The sequence below is a fragment of the Hakea prostrata genome, chromosome 4 (assembly GCF_041222555.1).
Source record: "Hakea prostrata isolate BN-2017 chromosome 4, UWA_Hpros_2, whole genome shotgun sequence".
NCBI classification, from domain to species: Eukaryota; Viridiplantae; Streptophyta; class Magnoliopsida; order Proteales; family Proteaceae; genus Hakea; species Hakea prostrata.
This window is the reverse complement of record NC_142603.1, coordinates 19203076-19223461: the sequence shown is the minus strand read 5'-3', so window position 1 is coordinate 19223461 and position 20386 is coordinate 19203076. Positions and strand designations below refer to the sequence as shown.

Here is a 20386-nt window from a genome sequence, read left to right as displayed (position 1 = left end):
GTTGGGGGATTGATTTCATTCTGGGAATATCAACCACCAGCAATGAAATTCTAGTAGCAAGAAACAGGCAAAGAAAAAAATAAAGGGCTCCATTACACCAATCCTCAGCTATTTTAGAAACTCTATTTCACTGCAATAAGCTGCAAAAATCAAACCAAACAATTTTCAGAAATAGAAATTGAATTGACATTGATGTAGAAACCATACCAAATCAGCATTCACCATGTATTCCATCCTATGCTTTTGCCACTGCCATTGAAAATAATTATTATCAAGCAACTGATCTTACCTTGTTCTGTCTGCCAAACTACAGTTTCTAGCTTTAGATAGTGCCAAGAACTAGGTTAGTAGGATCACCATGTAAGTCAACCAGACTATAGCTGCTATCTCGAGCAACTTGAACAACCGACTGGATACCAACATGAAACATCAATGCTTCAAATGACCAATATAGCAATAATCGCATCAAAACATCAAGGACACCCCTTTTTCAAAACTTCAGAAGAAGATTGACACATAGTAATTGTTGTCTGGTGAAGTGAAACCTATTTTTGTAGCGAACAAATAATGGTATTCCAAGATCTTAGACATAACCTAAAGTTTAAACAAAAATATATTTTGACACCAGCATCACTATCACAAGATAAAAAAAAAATTGTTTGACTTAAACATTAATATTGTTTGAATTCATCAACCAATAGCCAACACAGGATCTCTACACTCATCCAAATGATCAATCTGAGCATCATATACTCAACAATTAAGTCTCAAAATCTCATGAAGTAATGATGTCTCACACACATCAGACCTTCAATGACTAATAAGAGGACCACCCAGCATATGATTTCAAATATAACACCAATAGCATTGACCTGTCAAAAGTGAAGTCCACAGAGAGATCATAAAGGCACAGAGAAATTGAAACCCAATTCACCTAACTATTGAAATAGAAATGACATATAACTCAAGCATCACATCACATGAATAAAAACTGGTATGCTTCATAATTCTATATAAAATGAAATGCCATGGTGATTTTTCTCTTGTTACAATTTGGCCTAGTACAAGCAATTCTTCAAAGAAGTGAGAAGCTACATGTGATCCAAATTAGGAGACAACTCCACCCAAAAGGTAGGGAGAAGAAAAAAAAACTTATGTGTGTAGGATGAGAACAAATAAGAGGAAACATGAAAAATATCACATATACCCATGAGGCGCATTCAATAACTTAAGACGGCTATAAAAACCAATAAACTTTGAAACAGAAACTAAAACTAGAAAAACTCAAATGAAATTGAATAAATGTAAACAAACATCAAACTGAAGCTACATTCCACATCACAACCATTTAAGTCTACAAAACAAAAACTTGTAAAATAGGAATAGTAGAAGTGACAAAGAAAATGTAATTAGTTTTTCAATCATGAGCCAGAAGACAATAATAATATTTCCAATTCCATATGTTTTTGAAGAAGCAGTGGATTAACAGAGGAAACAGAAAAAGTCCAAACAATATAGATCTAGAAAGACGACCACAATTAGTTTGTAGCCAAACAAGGAAAAAAGGTTCCATTCAAAATTGAGAAGAAAACACTTTGTAGAACTCTAAAGGATTACACCTCTACATATCCTTGTATGATAGTCGGGATTCAAAACAAACATCAAGAGGAAACAGAGTCACCAATTCAACATAAATTTTAAGATCATTATTTCAATTACAAATCATCATTGCCCGCCTAATTCTAATTAAAATGTCGAAACAAGGATGACTTTCTATGTCCTCAAGAAGACTACCTCAACTAGATTCATTAACCATCCACCAATTAATCTCGTCAACCAAAACTTTGAACATCAGTATGAAATCATTGTGCTTCATAAAATCAAAAAATTAAGCCCCACACAAACAAACAAATAACATGTTGCAATGAAAAAAATTGCATAGCCAATCAAGATTGAAATAAACAAGATTGAAGAATCACATATGCTTCAAGTTTACAGCACAATAGAAAGAACCCTCATTTAAACTTAGCAAAAATACCGCAAAATGTTCATAACCATGTTCAAAATGCAACCAACATTGAAAAGAGACCATATCCAACCACTTGATAAAACCACTTTAAAGAATTAAGCTCGTCCAATTAACTATCTTAGCCAAATAAGCACACTTGGGAACTAAGAAACCAAAAGGCAGAGAGTAATACTGATAAGAAATCAGATTAGTCCATCCAACTGATTTTGTTAGGGAAAGAGGCAAAAACTAAGTAGAAATAAACAATTCATAGAAAGAAGTTGAAAAGATTTAATCAATCCAATCAGCTGGAGCTAGAAACCCTGTGCAACTATGACTTGGGACAAGAAACCAAGGCCGAGTCCATCAACTGATAAGAAATCAGATTAGTCCATCCAACTGATTTTGTTAGGGAAAGAGGCAAAAACTAAGTAGAAATAAACAATTCATAGAAAGAAGTTGAAAAGATTTTAATCAATCCAATCAGCTGGAGCTAGAAACACCTGTGCAACTATGACTCAGTGGAAGATTTAGCTCCATATTGGGTGCAATGGCGAAACTGGATTCACATAGATTAACAATAAATCCAAAGTACTTCTAATGCTTTACACTTGTGTAAAGTGAATATTGAACTCTACCTAACAATGTTGTACCCAAAAATAATTTCCAATATTTTGACATGCCAAATAAAAGTCATGAGGGAAATAGTTAGATGGCATACCTGCACTTACAGCACACCACGGCAAGCTCCATAAGAAGCAGGTTTTGCTTACTTATTTTCTAAACTTTTGGGGTATCCAATCGTCTTGGCAGAGTCTATGCAAAGAAGGAAAAAAGTTTAGAGCTAATTTCAAGAGCCTCTACTAGAAGAAAGGGAACCCATGAAAAAGATCTCTTGCAACCTCAATAGGAATACTAGAAAAGCCAGCCTATGGCTTGGTAACAAGAAAGTGAGACAGTCAGATTTCTAACTTGAACAGTCACATGCTAAACTAACAGTCTTTGTATTTGAAGATTTCTCAGAGAGAGGCATTAAATAGAAAGTCCAATATACCAGGATTTCAATTAAATTTATTGTTTTGGCAGCTAGCAAGAAAATCAGTACTACATTTGTAAGCCAACTTGAGAGTTCAAATACCCACAGGACGCATCAAGCAAGAAAATCAGTACTATAGATATAAGGAGTACCGTAGGTGATGAAGTAGAAGTGAGACCAACCTTATATTTTAAGGTGCCCCTAAGCCATAACTAAATAATGAAGGAAATATATCCTTGAAAGGAAGCCATATGGGAATATGGAAAATACAATCCATTAGATGATGCACACCAAGGGCAAATGGGCAGAATGTCAACATTTATAAACCAAATTGAGAGTTCAAATATCAATGAAGAGTGACACAGAAAAATGAATGGATGTAAATATTTAGCCACTCATTAAACTCTAACAAATTGTAACATTGGGAGGAGGAAATTTAAAATTCCTTTTTCCCAGAAAATGAATGCATGTCTCCTAGTAAGTCAGGTAATAGATATGCCTATGTAACTGCAAGTCCATGTACTCTTTTAGCTTGGTGTCAATACTTTGCAAAAATATGATTGATATATCAAATTTCACACACTATAGGAAAAACTATTTAGTTCTGCCTATAGATGCTTATCTCTCATGAGCAAAACACAACCAATCACCACAGCCTTACTTTTTACTTTTTCCATGCCTAAGGTAGCATATTCTTTTAGCTAGCAAAAAAGAGTCCTTTTACTTTCTCTTGGGTTGATATGAATGCAAAAAAAATTGATATTTCTGCATGTCTAAGAATTTACCTCAGCTTGATCAACACCAGTACCCAGCTGCCCAAATTGATTCTGCCAAATGCACACACATCTCCTTAAGCAGCAATCTAAACTGTATGCCAAAGTCCTGCAGCAACTCCTTGTATCGATACCTGAGAGAGCTGACACAGGCTGGACTCAACTCATCATCTGTACTTCCATGCCCAAATTGGACAAAAAGACACAATTAAAAAGCAAAATACATCTTCACCAACAGGGGGAAATACATTTTTCTGGGCTTTTTCTCCATAAGTTTCTACAGGTCCTACAAGTTTTTGCTAAAGGTAGTCAAGGAACAAACATAAACAGAGCGGTTGTAGTAGCATCGCATGTTGCAAATAATAGAGACTAATGCTAGTAACAAGAAACTTTTGCCACATCAGCCACTGATTTATGGAAGTTCAATCATCTGAAAGATCAAGATATAAAGTTCTGTCAAGAAAGAAAGAAAGAACTTGTAAAATAATCCTGGATTAAACAAATTTTAAAGTAATTTGGATATAATGTCCATACTAAACAAAGAAAGGTTTACTTTTAGGAAACCTGAAACACACCATACACCGACCTTATGGGGAGACAATTTTGCGGTACATCACAACTCTGGTTCATGCAGTTCTAAGAGCACCGAGCACTTTTTTGTCTTTCCTTTATGGAATTCAATGCTATACATTATGAGAGTGCTTTCTTCTGAGGCCATTTTTTCTGCACGTTATCCACTCCATGCACACTCTTTACAACTCTAAAAATAGGCAACAATTTATACAAATTGAGGAAATGTTACTCCATACCATTTATTTCCATGTCAAGTTATCATTTGTTTCTTCTCTCCAACATGCTTCCTTTCTTGAAGATGAGCATTTGATTCACATCTGTAGACCAATCGAAGAACAACTTTTCCAAGAATTTCAGGACCACAAACAAATGCAACCACATTCAACAAAGGCCCCTAAGTGCCCCTATACAAAGAAGTGATTCAATCTAGATTGAAAGAAGTAGAAGAATTAGGGGCAACCTAAGAGTTTAGATAACCATAAGAGGAGTAGTGAGAAACAATGTGTAGCTTAGGCGTTGTATCTAGTACGGCCTCAAATAGACCTGATTGGAAGGCAAGGATCCATGTAGCCATCCCCATTTAGTTGCGACAAGGCTTGTTCTTGTTGTAGACAAATGAAGACTTTTCAAGATTTTTTCTTCCTAGTTTGTTCTTTTATCCATGTGTCTAGCCTTCTATTAGGACTTAATGGCAATTTCATAACACAGGGGGTTCAATTCAAAAACCCTTATCCACAATTTCACATACAAGATAAACTTCTATGGTACTTAATGATGCTACTTTGTGGAGATTGGCATATCCAGAAATCATTGCAGTGTTATTTACCATTCAGATGTAAAGCTTAAATAGTAAAAATCGATCCCCTATGCAATTACGAAATCACTGAAAATGTATTTATCTGTTAACTGATTTTAACAGTTATGTGACTCAAGGAATTGGAGCTGAAAACCAGCCAGATGGGCTTTATCCTACACTTGGATAAATCATTACTTGATGGCTCAATTATCTTAACGACAGAATTCTTGGTGTATGCAGTTCATAGACTCTGATGACATGCTGTAGAAGTCAATTCCATAGACTACAGCTGCTTTATTGATTATCCAGAAATCAAGGCCCTAGTTGGGTGCTGTTACAATTGTACAACCCTCTCTTCAATACAACCCAGATTGTGTTAACTGAATGAGAAATTTTGGGCTACACATTATTCAAACCCTGTTAGCCTTACAATTATTGCAATATTGGGTTCAAACCCAGGTTTGGATAACTTATGGTTCAACAAGCTCAAAGAACATGATCAGTCGCTGTTTTATAATTTCAGGAAAACAAGTCAAGTACATGAATGATTTAATTGCAATTCATGAGCATGTTCCTTCTTCAATCTTTTTTTTCTCCTTTCAAAAAAGGATGCAGAACTTATTCCAATTTGAGAGAGCTTTCTTGATAGAGTCAAACTATCCTACCAGTTGTCTCAAATATGGCAACTATTACATTGTAAGACCTAATGAAGAATGAACCAGACCGATCTAATAACTGGTATAGCAACATACTTCTGAAGAGAGTAAATTTCATGAGAGATAAGGGCATGCACTATAACACTGTTATTTGTGTATGTTTCCATCCAGAATTAGCATTTTCTATTTCTACTATTTGGCCAAGTTTCTTGAAAAAAAATAAAAAATAAAGAGATGTTTGGACCAGAAAAGAAACATAACCATTTCTTTAGTGTGGAAATTTTAATTTCCTTCAAGAAGTTTTTCAAAATGTCATTGCATATCCAAAAATTTGATGAAGGTAGTAGTGATAGCAGTGGTGCTGGTGTGGAATGGGCAGTGGGGACAGGTGGATGTGGTGGAAATTGTTGAAGAAGTTCGCAACGGGGGTGGCTGCTGCCGGGGATCATGTTGATACCAAGGATGGAGGTGGGGGTATTAGTGTCTTGGGGAGATAAGAGTGATGGAGATAGACTCAACTCCTCCCACCCCCATTATTTCTCCAGCAGTGACATTCCAAATTGGAGTTTCTTATATCATATTTTCAGATTACTTTTTTGTCCTAATTCATCACCAGGAACAAAGAAGTGGTATTAAACAAAACAGATATAAACCCCTTTTTAAGAACTTGTTCTTAAAAACAGAGAAACATAATTGTTATCATGCAGACTCTAATGCTCCACGGTTCACACACAAAATATTGAGAGAGAGAGAGATGAGAAAGATCGAGTTGAAGAAGGAGACCGCTGGAACAGTAACTAAAAATTGTTAATTAGGTTTAAATGTAAGATGGGAATGATACACAATGGAAAAGGAACACAGGAAAGGATGAGAAAGATCAAACTCGAAGTAGGGACTCTTATAGCAACAAACAGTAATTAAAGAAGGAGGATGAGAGACAAAGAAAAGAAATGATAGGAAGTGAACAAAGAAGAATAAGCTAGAAACAAAGAACAAAGGAAAAGAAGACAAAGCAGAGGAAGACCATGCACCATGCAACTCACAAAAACTTTGAGTATTCCATTCAATCAATTTATATCATTAGAATTAGAAAGCAAATTCAACTCGACCTAGTCTCTTACATAATCAAATAGATGCCTCCAAAATAAAAGGCTTATTATTTTCCAAGGACTAAATTTGTCTCCAACTAATAAAGAAGAGTTCACAAATTGAACAGAACAGGATGAGAGTCAGTTCATATGATAAGTAATCAATCTAATAATGAAAAAGTTTGGTTAAGATGTTAGGATGTTAAACAGATGAATCCATGAGGCCGCCTATTTAACACAACATGGTAGAGCAAAACATTGTAAGAAAGAAAAACCTATAGAATAAGAAAAAATAGAAACATTTAATGAAATAGTTGAGAAGGTCAATTAAAAAGGGTTGAATAAAAGAAATTATACTTTCCTAACATTTCCAAAGAAAAAAAAAACTTACAGATTTGTTGTTTGGCATCTCAAAAGATTTTTGCAGTACTTGGAGACTGACAATTGCACAAGTAATTTATAGTGCATTTCATCTCAAGTTTCACTAAAGTGGGATGCTATGTACAAAGCAGTGGTGGAGCCCACATAGGTGCCGGGGGATGGATCCCATTTTTTAAAAAATTTGATTACTTCCTTATTTTTTTCCTCATTTTTCTCACTCCTCATGTGAAATACCACTATTTGCCCCCCTCCCAACTTTAAGATAAAGATGACAGGTATAGATGTCATTCTTAATCATTATCTAACGGTTACCATTAACCCCTACTTTTAAGGAACAAAAAAGTTAAAACTTAATTAGAAACTAACTCACTATCCATAAATTTCTCCCAATTTATTCTCTCATATTTCTATTCTTATATATTCTCTCCTGAGTCTCCTTTTTTATTCCCTATTTTTTCTCTCTTCTTTCCTCGCATCTCTCACAAACGGCTTAGGTAGTCAGGGAAAATTTGGACAAGCTAGCACACATTGGTTCCTAAATAATCTCTAAGATTATCAAGTATTTACTCTCTCTCTCTCTCAATTTTTCTAGTGTTTTTTTTAAAGAAAACCTTAGAAAATCTCAAAGGCTCACCAATTGATTTTTTCTTTTTCAATTTGATAACTGAACTAATTGTTTTTTCTAACATTATATTGAAGTAATTATTGAAGTAATTATTAAGTAATAGGTATTCTCTCTTTCTTTCTCAATTTATATTTCTCTCTCTCTCTCTCTCTCTCTCTCTCTCTCTCTCTCTCTCTCTATTTTTCTGTTATTCGTTTTAGAAAACAATGACCTAATTGAATTAATTAATTTTCTAACATTGTATATTTGTATAGTTGTATTGAACTAATTATTGAAGTAATTGTTCTATTAAAAAAAAAGAATTATTGAAGTTATTGAACTAAAATATGATAAAATAATCCAACAGTGGGTCCCACATGAGCCCACACAATATGTACAGTGGATTAATGCTCACCTGATGGGGAGGTGATTCGGACTTATTATTCAGCCCCCCCAATGTTTAATCCTGGCTCTGCCCCTAGTACAAAGTACAATGAAGTATGTTGCCTTTTGTAAATCTAATGCATATTCATATTAAGGTTTGTGAGTTATGCCACCTCTTGTATATCTAAAGCATATTCATATTGAAATAGAATAGAAAAGAAACTAAATAAGGATGGAGCATAAGTTAAAGAAGACGAACTAAAATCCCAAAAATGTAATTTTGACCCTCTAAGTTATTTATCCTAAAGCCAAACACAATAATAACATGCAGCATGTGTCAAGTGAGTTGCATTTGGCAACTTACACAGATCTCTGGTTAGATCAGTAATAGGACAAATGGATCCTCCCTCAGCCCACCTCAGCCCACCTCAGTCTCAAGGCTCCACCGGAAGGCTGCCATCTTGTCAGGTTCGTTTACAATGATTTATTTCCTCCGGCATATATCCCAACACACAAACCTAATTAACAAAATTTAAACTCCATAATGATAGCTTCCTTGTTTATCATTTTCTATCACTATGAAGCCCTGAAGTTATACTAGGATTAACCATCTCAGCAGAGAATACAGCACTACAGGAAGTCACTATAAGACTAACCAAACCCAGAATCAGATGATAAACTAGCTTTCTTTAAGATGGGTGATATTACCCACATATCATAAACTATTTAGAGAAGGCATTTGACTCACTGTGAACAATTTGCAAATAACCTCTCCAGCCTACCCAACCAAAAGTCTGCAGCATCTATTGGTGCATCAATAACAAAAAGTAAGTACAAGTGAATACCTAAATGGCAAGCTCCATGATTACAATCCAATAGAGAAATATTTCACCAAAGAGATAAAGCACCATATATGCCAATAACATGATATGATATTATTTCAAAAATCAAAATAAAGTAATCTTTAGTTCAATTTAAACTCCAGTTTCCTTTTCTTGACTTGTTTTTCTCAGCACAACATTAAGTACAGTAGCTAATCTTGCAGTTTCAAAACAGGCTGATGAATTTTAATCAATTGATTCTATTTACAAAGAACTATAGTAGAGTCGAATTGATTACCACACAAATGAAAACCATCGATTTATGATCACTCAATGTGATTGGATCTCTAGTCCTTTCTCTTTTATCGCAGCCACATTTTAGTCCTTCAGTGTTAAAAAAAAATATCATATTTAAGATGATTGAGGGAGCAAACATTAGTAGTGGGAAAACTGTCGCATATCTGGATCATGAGTGAAGGAGAAATAAAGTTACCCTGAGTTATTTAACTGCATTTGGATGGTCATGGAGACACTTGGTAGCCATCATTGATGTAGTGGAGACAGTCTCATTTTCAACAAGAACAGGAATACAATTATTTAACCAAGCATGTTTTCATAGTGTAGTCAATTCAAATGAAACACCAAATGACAGCGTTACTTGGCTCCACCCCCGCTACACCACCTTTTCTACTGCCTCTGCCTAGAACCTCCTGAGAACCCTCTATCCCCCCTTACCTTGGACCCCCATTGTTTGGTTTGAATACCATATCCCTCGCCATGCCCTCACTCTTTGGAGAACCCTTAACCTTGCCTTCCCAACCCAAGCATTTTTCATTAGCCACCACATACCTGCTAACCCCATCTGCACCATTTGTTGGAATAGTTCAGAGGATATTGACCACCTTTTTTTCTATTGCCCACTTTCCCGCTCAGTTTGGTCCCTAGCCCTTGCATCCATCTGAACCAGATCGCGACGTTCTCTGGGCTTTGCTCGAGATTGGAATTGGATCCTGCGAAGCTTTTCCGGTACCAATATCTGTGACCTTGTAGGTAAGCTTGTCTTTGCCGCCACTATTCACCATCTTTGGTGGGAGCGTAATCTGAGAAAATGGACTTCCAAATCTAGATCCAGAGATACGATTTGGAATGCCATCTATTTTGATGTTTCTTTGAGACTTAGGTCTCTCCCCCACCCCCTTGTTGTTGACTCTCCAAGAAATAGGTTGATTGTTAGTTCTTGGAACCTCTCAGCTTCTTTTTTGTCCCCTACTTGACTGGGGTCCCCCCTTCCCCCGTTTCCCCTTGTATGTATTCTTGGCTCTAAGTAATTTAATTTTTATTCATCCAAAAAAAAATGAAACACCAACCAAAACACGTTACATTTAGATAATTATTATATTTGCAATAGAGATCCAACAATATTAAGTCCTAGAAGAGGTAGAAATGCACTCTCATTCAAATAATTTATTCTTTGGATGAATGAACTATCAATACCAAATCCCCATAAGGGAAAGAGAGGAGAAAAAAGGTGGGGGGGGGGGGCTTATAGCCACTAAAAGAGGAAGTGAGGCCCTAGGTAACAAAAAATAAGCCTTTACTTGGGATGTCCACAACAGGGGGATAGGGACAACTAGAGCTTTCTAAATCAAATCCAAAGACCTAGAAGTGAACGACCAACTCCTATGATTTCACTTCCAGTAGAATGATGAACAGAAGCTCCAAAAACCAACTTACCAACAAAATCACAAATAAAGGGTCTAGGGAAGGATCACAGGATCCAAAACCAGCCTCGAGCAAACCTATAAGAGTGTTTGGAGTGGGGCCAAACAAAGGCAAGAGCTTTTCTCCAAAGGGATATGGAGAAGGCGTAGGTGAAGAAGAGATGGTCTATACACTCTGAAGCAAAATTTTTTAATCTTACTCAGAATTAATGCTTTAAATAATTTAAGAACCAATAAAACAAAAATTATATATGTAGGGGGGGGGGAATACCATATAGAATAGTAAATTTCCTGGCAATCCTTGCTGAACCAAAGCCAGGTTACGAGTTAGCGCTACTTTGTCTGGATCTCCAGACTAGGTCATCCATGGAAATTGGTTACAGATTTTCCAGTTGTCCCTAAACCAAAATTTGTTTACATGACATCTTTCTGTTTCCCCTTCATCCTTGTGTGAGTAAGTTTTCTCAGAAATAAGTATCAGGAATTTCTTTTGTATGTTGTAGACATTAAACATCTTTTGCTATGTGTTCAAGAAAATAATTTACAGTGGAAGCTGAAGAAGAAAGTTTTTCACCTTTGAACTCCTGACGTCTTTAGTCTCCCCAACTCTGGACTCATCACTATGCATGCTTAGCCTTCGTTCTCTTGAAATTAATTTTTCCCCATAATGGTGATAAACCAATGAAATAACACAGCCAAAGAAAAACAATCCACAAAAGAAGACATTCCCAAATTCAAAAATTTGCATGGCTAAAAGAAAAGTTAAACTAATAGTAAGCTGGGTAGCTTTTTACCTTGCCCCATATAGAATAGAGGGTTTGGCTTTCAACGTTGCCTATCTTAAACAGGCTTAAAATAAAAGGGCTTTTACCTACAGCCTTGTTTCTGCACAATTTGAAGGAGAGTTGCCAAGAGCCAGACTTACCAACATTGGGAATTCCAACCAGCAGGATGGTTATGGCATGCTTACCCCATTTATCTGATAAACTTAATCTGAAGAAATCATTTGAGGTTGAAAACATGGAGTAAGGTCACCTATCATGCGTGCATAAGTTTGCATTATTCAAAACAGCCACATGGTTAGTACTATTATTAGTAGCAGAAAATCACTCAGTCTTAGCAGCATGCCAAAAACTGCGACTATTGCTCTCATGTGATTCATGTGAATAAATTCCTAAATGACTAGGACATTTACTAGAGATGAATTAGAGTTAACAAAGTATGAAATCACTAACATGCTTCATTGTTTTAGGCTGAGAAAGGTGTCTATAAATGACGATAGGAAGGAAGGAAAAACAAGGAAACAAAGGAAATCAAACTCATTCTTTCTCATATATAAGCCCAGCTTTTTCTTTCTATTTTTGAACAGGAATAGGAAGGGGGTGGGGGTTGCAAGATATCACTAAGGCAGACATCATAATACAATAACATAAGAAATATTCGAAACCAATACATGCGAAAATGGAGGTGTAATTATTTTGATTTAAATGAATAAATGAGGAAGAGAAAAAAAAACAGACCAGTAGCTCATGCAACAATCCAATCATTAGGCAGCAAGAACATGTCAAATATGAGAAAAAAAAGTCTAGGGTGGTGGGCCAATTACTAAAGGGATTTTCTTGGTTAATTGGGGTGAAGCAGTAGCAGAAGAAAAGTCATCCTTTGTAGCATTCAAACATCAATTACATCAAAACCCATCCAAATTCCTAATGGAACAAAAAGGAAAATGATACAACAGATGAATGTAACAATGATCCAAACAAGTACACCAACAAAATTTCAAGCAAACCACAATTCTTCAATTTCTGTGACAACTTTAAAGCATGACATCATTGTATATGTGTTCCATGATCCCAAACCTGACTCAAAGCTGATAAAGACTTTACAAACTGAGGTAAACCTACTCAGATATTTCACAACAATAACCTGTCTTACCTGGCCAATATCATCGTATTCTGATGCTCATCGGAATATTGACTGAAAACCACATATCAAACCGTTAGATCTAACATCAGAAAAAGGAATGTAATGAATAAGGGCTCCAGCAAAACATAACCGTAAGTAGGTAAGAAGAACCATCGTATAAATCATTAACTCATTCAGTGCAACATATATCCACTCAAAATCATGTCCAAGGATAAGCAGCCATCATGAAGAGGAATAAGAAACAAGTTCAATATACACACTCTATATCACTAACAAATTGTAGTTCAAGTGTTCAACTACAAAATCCATTAAATATTGGGGGAAAAAATATAAGTTTAATGTCTTCAAGACCTCAACAAGTCTCTGTACCATGCACTCAATCGTCTAACATGCATTGTTTCTTTGCTCATAATTGTATAAACACTCTGTATCATAGATCAAACAATTAGTCCTCCTATCCAACAAAGAGATGATATAATGCCATGAGAAAAAGAACTGAAATTATGTAAGAACTCACATACCAACCATGAGCAAAAAGTATGTTTTAAATCCTAACACTTTAAAGCCCATAATAAGAATCAATTATGAATATTATGTTAGCAAATACAAGACTCTTACAAAGTAGGGAAGGAAGGGAGTAGAACTAAAGAGATAAGATAGGGTCTTCTCATTTTTACTGTTATATACTGGCTTCTCTTGTAAGGGAGACTAATAAATTCCTGTAGAAACAGCAATGGAAATAAAATAGGAAGAAAACAATAATAAGAGATCAAAAGAATTACTAAAAATTAAGTACTAGATAAATATGGAGGAAGAGAAATCAAACCAGTGTCTTATGCCACAATCTCATTCTGCAAAACCATTTCAACCCAACTGACACAACACCAGCATCAATGCTTCCAACGGACAATGTAGCAATAGTCCCATACTCCCATCAAAACATCAAGCAGACCCTTTTTTTTAAACACAAGAAGAAGATTGACGCATGGGAATGTCATGTCCAGTGAAGTAAAACCTATCCTTGCAACAAAACCAATAATGGTATTCTAGGATCCAAGATATAACCCTAAGTTTAAGCAAAAAGATAGTTCTACACCAGCATTAATATCACAATATAAAACAAAAATCTTTCCACCTAAAATTAATACTGTTTGTGGTCATCAATCAATTTCCAAACATAAGATCACTACACTCATCAAAACTATCAATGTGAGCATCATAAACTCAACAATTAGGTCTTAAAATCTCACGAAGTATGTTGTCTCACACACATCAGATCTTCAATGACTAACAAGGGCATCACCCAGCCTATAATTGTCAACTATAACATCAATAGGATTGAGCCGTCAGAAGTGAAGTCCACAGAGAAATCATAGCAGCAGATAGAAATTGAAACCTGATTCACTTAATTGTTCAAATAGAAATGACATGTAATTCAAACAGTTCTTCAAGAAGTGAGAAGCTAAGTGCGATCCAAATGATGAGACAATTCCAACCAAAAGGGAGAGAAGAAAAAAAATATTAGTGTGAACTGTGAAGGACGAGAAAATAGAAAAGGAAACAGGAAAAGTATCACATGAGGCACATGCAATAACTTAAAACGGCTATAAAAACCTATAAACTTTGAAACCAAAACTAAAAACTTAAATGATATTGAATAAATGTAAAGAAACATCAAACTGAAGGTACATTCCACATCATAACCATTTACAAAACAAAAAGTCGTGAAACACAAAAAGTAGAAGTGAAAGAGTAAAAGTGACTCATTCTTCAGTCATAAGCCAGAATACATAAAATCAGATTCTGTTTTTCATTTTCAACTCCTTCATCTGACCCTCCAGTGTATTCAGCACTGTATCCTTTTCCTCTCCAATCTGCCCATCCCTTTTGACTTCGGGATGTGCAGTTTGTTCATCAATCTGGATAGGCCTATCCACTTTGGTGGGAATACCTTCACTGACCATGTTAGAAGAATGAATGTTCCCAATTCCATATGTTCTTAAAGAAGTAGTGGAATTAATACTACAAACAGTAAAAGTCCAAATAACATAGCTTTAGAAAGACAACCATAATTAATTTGTAGGTAAACAAAAAAAAGGGAACATCCTTTCAAAATTTAGAAGAAAACCCTTTGTTGAACTCTAAGGCATTACACCTTTACCTTTCCTACCCTTTCCTTGCAGGATAGTCAGGATTCCAAACACAAACACCAACAGGAAATAGAGTCACTGGATCAACACAAGCTTTAAGATCATTTTTCCAATTACAAATCATATTCCCCACCTAAGTCTAATTAAAAATGTAGAAACAAGGATGACTTAATATGTACTCAAGAAGACTGCCTTAGTTAGACTCACTAACCATGCACCAGTCAATCCGGTCAACCAAAACTTTGCACATAAATATGAAATCACTAAACTTCATAAAATTAAAAAATTGGGCCCCATACAGACAAACAAATAACATATCACAATGCAAAATATCGCATAGCCAATCAGGATTGAAATAAATATACTATAGAAGGAACCCTCATTTAACCTTTAGCTAAAATACCGCAAAATGTTCACAACCATGTCCAAGATGAGAGTATATCCAACCACTTGACGAAACCATTTTAAGAAGTAAACTCATCCACGGAACTGTAGCCAAATAAACACACTTGGGAACTAAGGAAACCAAAAGGAAAAGAGAAAAACTAATAAGAAATCTGATTAGTCCATAATAAATCTTTGTTCCATCCCACTGATTTTGTTAGGGACAGAGGCAAAAACTAAGTAGAAGTTAACAATTTATGTAAAAAGTTGAAAAGGCTTTAATCAACCCAATCAGCTGGAGGAAGAAACACCTGTGCTATTATGTCAGTGGAAGATTTGTCTCCGTATTGAGTGGGAGCAACTAGATTCACATAGGTTTAACAGTAAATCCAAAATGCTTCCAATGCTTTATGGTTGTGTACAAAAAATATCAAAATCTGTACTAGGAATAATTTGCCCACACCAAATAGTTAGATGAAACACCTGCAATTACAGCACTATGGCGAGCTCCATAAGAAATTTCTGAACTTGGGACATCCAAAAGTCTTGATAAAGTCTATGCACCCAAAAAAAAAAAAAAAAAGGAGAGAGAAGGAAAAAAAGAAGGAAGAACGGTCCTAGAGGTAATTTCAAGAGCCTATGCTAGAAGAAAGGAACCCAAGAAAAAGATCTCTTGTAACTTCAGTAGGAATAGTAGAACTGTTGAAATACAATGTTTGGCAGAATGGCTTATTGATCCATGATCTCAAGCCCTTTATTTATAATAAAGTGGAAAGTAGACTATTACAAGGAATAGAAGTTTACATGAATGCAAACTCTAATTTAATTCCTATACAAACTCTTATTAGACTCCTAACAGAATCCAACACTCCCCCTCAAGTTGAGGCATGGATATCACACATGTCCAACTTGACCAAAAAAGTATAAAACATCTGTCCAGGTAAACATCAGCAATTTGATCTTCAAACTTATAGATTACGTCCCCTTCTGAGCAGACTTCCATTTGATTTGTCCTCATCTTTACTACAACTTTATGTCTCCAAGGAAGAACGCCCAAGTAAAGAAGTAGAATCTTCAAATGTTGAGAAGACTAAATTTCTGCACAAATTTGAGGGAAAATATATTTTTGGGGTAACAATAGCTAGGGAAAAATAGCCAAAGTGAAAGTTTTGATTTGTAGCAATGTTAGATCCTTTAAAGGGAAAGTTTGCCAAGGGGCAATCTCCAAAGGTAGGGGAAAATTTGTCAAGATAAGTGACAATCTCCAAATGTAGATCCAAGATCCGGTTCGCAAAGGTCAAACGACAAGTCTTTTGCAAGGTTAGATCTCCGAAGGGAAGATGTCAAGTTAAGGGGCAAATCTCCGGGGTTAACAGAGATCAAGTTCTGCACAGTCAAAAAGATAGCTCTATAGCAATGTTAGATCTCCAAAGTGGAAGATTGCGAAGGTAAGGGACAAACTTTCAAAGGAGTAGAAGATTGCGAAGGTAAGGGACAAACTTTCAAAGGTAACAAAGATCAAATTCTGCATAAGGAAGTCTACATGAAAGGCCTTCCAGATTTGGGCTGCAGTATCAAGTAATAGGTAACCCCGGGCAATATTTGGATGCATGGAATTCAAAAGGAATGACATAATAAGAGAGTCATTTGATATCCATTTATCTCGTAGAAACACTCTGTGAGTGGGTTTGATAGTAGTGCCCGTAATGTATCCAACTAGTCCTCTTCCAGACAATGGCAGGGATCGAGACCAGATCAAGTAATTTGTGCCGTCAAATCTTCCGAAAGAGAATGAAAAGTGGAAAAATATTCGGATCCAGTGGGAGCAGTAGTATCATCAATAGTTGTCATGTAAACAAAATTATCTGCAGTTCTTCAGTCTTCACCCTTTCGAAGTAACAGAAATGTCGCAGAATGCAATAGCCAAACAACCCAAACAGATCTACCTCTTTTTTTTTCTTTCTTTTTTTTTTTTTTTTTTTTTTTTTCAGTAATGACAAATATGTCCTTGAAAAAACGGAATTTGCAAATAAATCTCAGAACTTATACAAATTTACATATAAGTCCCTGTAAAGCAAATTTACCAAAATAACTCAAAACTTGAATTCAAAACTTAAATTCAAAAATTGAATTCAAAAACTTGAATTCAAAACTTAAATTCAAAAATTGAATTCAAAAACTTGAATTCAAAAATCAAATTCAAACCATAACAGATCCGTTATGGTCTTTCACACGCTTAAGGAGAACAGCCCCAGTCGAAGAACCTTAATAGCAGAACCCTAATCGAAGGTTTCAGATGACTAACCAAGCTTCAGAATCGCAGGCTTCGGATGAAGAATCGAAGAAAAAATTGCAGAGCCGTAGGTTGTTGCGAAGCGGCGGAAGTTGATTCTTCGTTTCTTCTTCTCTTCTTCTTTCCTCTCGTTTTCTGTTCTTATTCATTGAATCGAGACGGAGATCGTCTTCTTCTTTCTTTTTTCTTTTTTTTCTGTTTCGGTTGGCGACCAAGATGGTACCGAAAAACGCCTAGAACTAAAGATTGGCGATGGGTTTGAAAAAAAATCGGAAGAAGAAGAAGGTAGGTCGCTTCCCAAATAGAATCATGCTTTGAGGCAATTTTCCAAATAAGTTTGAAGAGACAAGCCAAATTTACATCAGAAATCCGACAGATGCCCAGGCCCCCTTCAGAGGTAGGGCAACAGATGGAAGCCCAACTAACAGGACGAATGAATCTAGAGACTTCCTGCCCTTTCCAAAGGAAGGCACAGAATAAGGATTCCATTGCATGGATGGTGGCTTTGGGGAAGGAGAATATACCGCACCAGTAGAGATAGGTGGACTGGAGCACTGAACGAATGAGGGTCACTCGGCCAGCAAAGGATAAGAGTTTTCCTTTCCAAAGTTGCAATTTCTTGCGGATGTTGTCAAGCATAGGAAGACAGTGGTGGCGAGTGAGCCTTCCCGGGATGAGAGGGAGACCAAGATAGACCACAGGGAAGGAGCCAGGCGAGAAGCCTGAGAGCTGGAGGAGAGAGGCTCGAAGCTGATCAGAGATACCGGAAAGGAAAATGGTGGATTTACCGAGATTGACCCTGAGGTCAGAAAGGGAATCTAAGAGCGAAAGGGCTGAGAGGATGGAGGATATAGAGAGATGGTCCGCTTTAGAGAAAATCATGAGATCATCTGCAAAGGCAAGATGAGTGAGGTTTAGGGACCTACACTTAGGGATGGGGGAAATGAGGAGATGGTCGGTATTGGTTTGGAGGATGCGGGAGAGGACCTCTAAAGCGAGAGAGAAGAGGAAGGGAGAGAGGGGGCAACCTTGGCGGATGCCAACACGGGAGGGAAAGAATCCGGCCGGGGAGCCATTGGCCAAGACGGAGAAGCGAGGGGTGGAAATGCAAGCTTCAATCCATCGGACGAAATTGGGAGGGAAGCCCATGGAATAAAGAACATCAATAATGAAGTCCCATCGAATGGAGTCAAAAGCTTTGTGGAGATCAACTTTAAGAAGGGCAACCGGGGAGTGGGAAGATCTCTCAAAGCCCCTAACAATCTCCGCACAAAGGAGAATGTTATCCGCAATACTGCGGCCGGAGATGAAGGCAGATTGATTAGGACTCACAAGGGAAGGGAGGAACCTTTTGAGCCTATTAGCAAGGATTTTAGAGATAAATTTATAGATGAGGTTACAGAGGGAGATGGGACGAAAATCGGAGAGTGAAGAAGCTCTTGGCTTTTTAGGAATGAGACAGAGGAAGGTTTGGTTGATGGAAAAGATTTGGGAGGGGTTAAAGAAGAAGCTACGGATGGCATGGACCAGATCATTCTCAATGAAATCCCAAGCAGCAAGGAAGAAACCCATACTAAAGCCATCAGGGCCCGGGGCTTTATTCGTCTTGTGGGAACGAATAGCAAGAAGGATTTCTTCCTTGGAGGGGATAGCACAGAGAGGGGAGGTAGAGGAAGGATCAATGACTTTGTTGATGAGGTTGGGGGGAAGGGGGGAGCAGGGGGGGAGAGGGAGGAGAGAGAAGGGAGGAGAAAAAGGAGACAATCTCAACTTTGATGCTGGCGGGGTCAGAAATGTGGGTGCCATTCGAAGTAATGAGGGAAGGGATGGAATTGAAGTTGTTACGGGCTTTGAGGGAACGGTGGAAGAAGGCTGAGTTGGAGTCTCCCAGATCAAGCCATTTGATTCTAGCTTTCGACAGGAGAAAACTCTCTTCAGATGAGAGAAGGGAAGAAAGCTCCGAGGAGAGAGAATGTTCATTCTCAGAAAGGGAGGGGTTGAAAGGGTCATCTTGGAGAAGGGATTGAGTGATCTGGAGATTGGATCGGCAAGTGGAGATTCTAGAATTTATATTGCCAAAAGAGGAGGAGTTCCAAGACCGGAGGGCTTCCTTAGTATTGCGGAGCTTACGAGTAAAAGCTATAAGAGGGAGGGAGTGACATTGGACCGGCTTGGCCCAAGCATCAAGAACTAGAGGCCGAAAAGAAGGGTCAGAAGACCACATATATCAAAAAATTTGAACGGCTTAGGACCAAAGGAGGAAGGTGGCGAGAGTTGGACCAAGCAGGGAGAGTGATCAGGAAGACTAGAATTAGAGAAGGAGGCATGGGAGAAGGGAAAGGAAGAGAGCCAAGAAGAATTCCCTAGGAAGAGGTCTATCTTGGAGGCAATCCTGGTAGAACCGGATCGCCGATTATGCCAAGTGAGAGGGTGACCCGACCAGCGGAGGTCCTCTAAGCTCGAGTCATCAAGGCAGGAATTGAAGGCATCCATTGCTACAGGATTTGGGGACGAGCCACCAACCCTCTCGAGGGAAGATCTAATGATGTTGAAGTCACCCCCAATACCCCAGGGGAGGTCCGAGACGGAGGAAGAGATGGCACGAATATCATCCCAGAGGGGAAGACGATCAACAGAGAGATTATGGCTATAGACGATAGTGAGAAGAAAGGGAGAGGAAAGATTATCTAGGATGCTAAGATGCATGAATTGAGGAGAGGACAAGAGGGTGGAGATTTGGAATCTCGAGGGGTCCCAAAGAATCCAAATACGACCATTGGAAGAAGGGGAGT

The 20386-nt window shown here is 37.2% G+C and overlaps 1 long non-coding RNA gene across 1 annotated transcript in view; it reads right to left on the bottom strand.

The window, feature by feature from the left end:
* Positions 1-15850, bottom strand: part of LOC149018351 (uncharacterized) — a 39208-nt gene extending 23358 nt beyond the window's left edge. Inside the window, exon 1 of the long non-coding RNA XR_016172937.1 lies at positions 11416-15850. This is a non-coding gene — a long non-coding RNA (uncharacterized LOC149018351). The remainder of the gene's footprint in view (positions 1-11415) is intronic.
* Between the last annotated feature and the right edge of the window lie 4536 nt (positions 15851-20386).